This window comes from Callorhinus ursinus, unplaced genomic scaffold, assembly GCF_003265705.2.
Source record: "Callorhinus ursinus isolate GAN/ISIS: 27379988/994484 unplaced genomic scaffold, GSC_fseal_2.0 scaffold65, whole genome shotgun sequence".
NCBI classification, from domain to species: Eukaryota; Metazoa; Chordata; class Mammalia; order Carnivora; family Otariidae; genus Callorhinus; species Callorhinus ursinus.
In genome coordinates, this window is record NW_027397127.1 from 4,933,276 (window position 1) to 4,937,616 (window position 4,341).

The 4,341-nt window shown below is 46.1% G+C and overlaps 1 non-coding gene across 1 annotated transcript; it reads left to right on the forward strand.

Annotated features, from left to right (window-relative positions):
• Positions 1-679: 679 nt before the first annotated feature.
• On the forward strand, positions 680-752 carry TRNAR-CCU (transfer RNA arginine (anticodon CCU)). The gene has a single exon. It is a non-coding gene; the product is annotated as a tRNA-Arg (tRNA).
• Positions 753-4,341: the final 3,589 nt, after the last annotated feature.

The window sequence follows — 4,341 nt, forward strand, 5'->3', positions numbered from 1 at the left end:
AAATCAATATTATGCGTCCACTAGTAGCTAACTAAGCCTTTTATCTATTATCCAGATTCATCTGCGACTTGGTGTTTTCATAATAGCTGGCTTCCCCATGCTGCTGCCTAAAGTTGCTGGGGGAAAGAGAGAGTGGAGGCTGGAGAGAGAGGAAAGAGAAGAGATGTCTAAAGAAATTCTCCCTACGTGTCCCATCCCACACCATCCCTATGACAAACCTCAACCCCTAGCTGAAAATGGGAGCGGACAACCGAAGGTGACTCAGGGTTGCAGGGGGGTGGGTGGCTCTCCCAATTCAGCCTGAGATTCAGTGACACTCTTGGAGACCACACACCTGTTACGTGTGCGTAAAAACACCATTGCCAACACATGCTTTTTCGTCTTGACCTTATCCCTTCGCCTCCACAAATGTACACTAAGAAATACATGGTTCTCTAGCTCTGTGCTCCATGTACAGGTGGCTCAGTCTCTGAAAGGCATTCACATCTGCTTTTCCATTCTCCTTCTCCTTTTTCCTAGCCAGTACTCGTTTCCCTTCAGCGGTGCATGTGTGTGCACGTGTGTGTGTGTCTGGGGAGCGTCAGTGGGAGGGAGGGAAGAAAAAAGGAAGAGGAGGAAGAAGGAGGAAGCATCCATCACTGGTATAGGACCAGCTCTAAAAGGGGCCTAAGCCAGGGATGCCTGGCTGGTTTGGTTGGTAGAGCATGTGACTCCTGATCATAGGGTTGTGAGTTCAAGCCCCACGTTGGGCATAGAGCTTACGTTAAAAAAAAAAAAGAGTGATCTTGGAGTACCTGGCTGGCTCAGTTAGCAGAGCATGCAACACTTGATCTTGGGGTTATGAGTTCAGGCCCCATGTGGGGTGTAGAGATTACTTAAATAATAATAATAATAAAATTAAAAATCAGGAAAAAAAGGTGGTCCAAGCCAGGGGTCTGCAAACCTTTTCTATGAATGACCAGATAGTAAATATTTTATACACAGTTTCGGTCAGAGCTGTACAACTCTGCCACATTGTCCCATGAAAGCAGCCACATAGACAATATGTAAATGAGCAAAAATATGTTCCGATAAAACGTATTTGTAAAAATAGGTGGTGAGCTGGATTTGGTGCTTGGGCTCTCGTTTGCAGACTCCTGACTCAAACTAATGGGAAGGCTGGAGATCGTGAACGTGTGACCGTCGTTCAAGTCTGTGTTGAGCTGGGTGTCCTTCAAGTTCATGGGTCATAATTATGAACACCACTGGTTGCTCTCCAGACTTGGGAGAGGAAATCACCCCAGGAGAAGGATGGAGGGGACTTGGCCCCTTATGGCCAGACCTCAGGACATATTCTGGTAGCGTTGTTTTAAAATGGAAATCCTGGAGGCGCCTGGGTGGCTCAGTTGGTTAAGCGACTGCTTTCGGGTCAGGTCATGATCCTGGGGTCCTGGGATCGAGCTCTGCATCGGGCTCCCTGGCTCGGCGGGAGGCCTGCTTCTCCCTCTCCCACTCCCCCTGCTTGTGTTCCCTTTCTCACTCTCTCTCTCTCTCTCTGTCAAATAAATAAGTAAAATCTTAAAAAAATAAATGAATAAAATAAAATGGAAATCTTGGGGCTCCTGGCTGGCTCAGTGGGTTAAGCCTAACTGACTTTTGATTTCTGCTCAGGTCATGATCTCAGGGTCTTGAGATCAAGCCCCGCCTTGGGCTCTGTGCTGGGCCCTGGGGGTGGAGTCTGCTTAGGATTCTCTCTCTCTCTCTCTCTCTCCCCCTCTGCCCCTCCCCCTCACTCGTGCATGCTCTCTTTTAAAAAAAATTTAAAAAATAAAACTGAAATCCTGATAGGAGCTTGTTTCCTTTCTGTTTCTTCTACTTTCTAAAATTATAATGTGGGTTTTTTTGTTTGTTTGGGGAGGGAGGCAGGAGAAAGATTGGGAGGTTTCCAATGACATGAAATTCTGATGAATGGGATCCCAGTTAAAAGAGGACTGCCTGCCTCCAAGTTACCAGCAGAGCCAGCTTGTTCACCAGTCAGGGCTTAGCGCTACAAGGGCTGGTATATTTGTCCGTCAGTGTCCAAGATTCCCGAGTGGCCTGATCAAAACTCTTGCAGGCGTAGAATATGCCTGGGACTCAAGGCCCCTGGGAGGGCTTCTAGAATATGCTGGAAGGCTACTCTGCCCCAGGAGGTATGAATCTGCTCAAGGCTTGGGATGGCAAATAGATTTTGCTTTGTATGCTCATCCCAGCTGATTGGTAGGTAGGTAGCCGCCATCTTTTGAGGCCATATCTGGGGTGAATGGAAAAGTGAGTCTGCTTGATTAACGAGGCCTGCTCTGGGCATGGGAAGAGAGAGGGGAAGCATAAGGGCACCCCATTCTGCTCCAGGCCTGGCGAAATGGACAGGGTATCTAAGAAATGCAGATTATTTGCTGAGTCCTATCTGCCAATGCTTGGCTGGCTGGTGAGAGACATTCTTTCAAACATCTGAGTGAATCAAGTGACTCATGGAAAGGTGGCCCAGTTAAGGCCTATTTTTGTGACTATTATCACCCATCATTCCGATGTCTCCTGTGGTACAATCTAGAGCACACCCCTGCCGGGGATGTCCTGTAAGGAGGGCTGTGTTGTCTTTACCAGGAACCATCTATGTTCATTGCACTGGCACTGAGGGGTACAGACAGAGGCGGGGAAGAAGGAGTCCTATCCACCAAGAATTTTTTTATAAAGATTTACTTATTTATTTTGGGGGGGGTGTGGCAGAGGGAGAGGGAAGAGAATCTCAAGCAGACTCCCCAATAAGTGTGGAGCCCGATGCGGGGCTCGATCTCACAACCCTGAGACCATGGCCTGAGCTGAAACCAAGAGTTGCTCAACTGACTGAGCCCCCCAGGTGCCCCCACTGAGATTTTTTTTAATCTGGGAGAAACCAGGATACAAAGCAGTATCGAAACCATAAAGCAGATGGAGAAGAGATTAAGAAAAATGCTGTGGAAGAACAGAGTAGCGAAATGAGCTTTAACCCACAGGAGATGGCTTTGGGGCCTCAGTGAGGGAGGTCAGGTAAGTCCGTATGGAGGAGTCAGCCTATGAACCAGGCCTTGAAGGTGAAGTTGATTTTAGGGTATAGAGAGGACAGTGAGGACCTGCTTTCTTTCTTTCGTTCTTTCTTTTTTAAAGATTTTATTTGTCAGAGAGAGCGCACACAAGCAGGGGAGCAGCAGGCAGAGGGAGAAGCAGGCTTCCCGCTGAGCAAGGATCCCTATGCAGGACTCGACCCCAGAACCCCAGGATCATGACCTGAGCCGAAGGCAGATGCTTAACCGACTAAGCCACCCAGGAGTCCCAAGGAACTGCTTTCTTAAAGGTCTTCTTACCTGGGGCCTGGTGCTTCTCAATCTTATTTACACCGAACATACCCGAGGAATAGAATATATCCCATCCATTCATTTTTCAAATTTTTGGAGTGCCAATGGTGTGCCTGGTTGTGAGCCAGAGGTTGCCTAGCCTCTCCCATAGGGGACCATGCTTCTCAGAGGAGAATCTCCCATTCTGCCAATTCACCCGTCACACTGCAACCAGAGCCTGCATGCTTGCTTTAGTTTGCATTTTCTAACATTTTATTATTTCTTTTTAATCACAACTACGTGCCAATGATGCAAAAGAGTATCAATAAAAAGTTTTCTTCCCACACCCAGTCTTATTGAACCCCTGGTAACAGTCCCTCATGTATTCTGCTGGAGAGAGTCTATGCAAACACAAGTAGATAGGCCCATGCTCTTAGCCCCAATGGTAGCATGTCATACTCATTATTTAGCAACTTGCCTTTTTCACAGAACCATGCATCTTAATGATGCTTTCCATAAGCACATACAAAGACTAGCCATTTTAGAGCTTCATCCTATTCCGTTGTATGGATTGCCAAGAATTATTTAACCAGTCTCTTATTGACAGATGTTAAGGTTTTCTGCCACCTTCTGCTAATGAATAATCTTTACCCGTGTGGGGGTATATTTGTATGATAAATTCTTAAAAGTGGAATGGTTGCATCAAATGGTGCAGACAGTTGTAACTTTTAGACACAATCCCACCAGCACAGTGTGTTATTCAACTTTTTCATGTTCCTTATTCTGATAGATGAAAAATGAGATCTCACTGCAATATTAAACCGCATTACTCTTAGGATAAGTGACGTTGAGCACCTTTGCATATGTTTGTCATTTACGTTTCCTTTTCTGTGAACTGTTTCCATCTGTTGCCCATTTTTTCTATTGGTTTAGTGGTCTTTATTAATTTGCAGCAGCTCTTTATATAGTAAGGAAATCAGCTCTTTGTGATGTAGATTGAAAAATTTTTCCC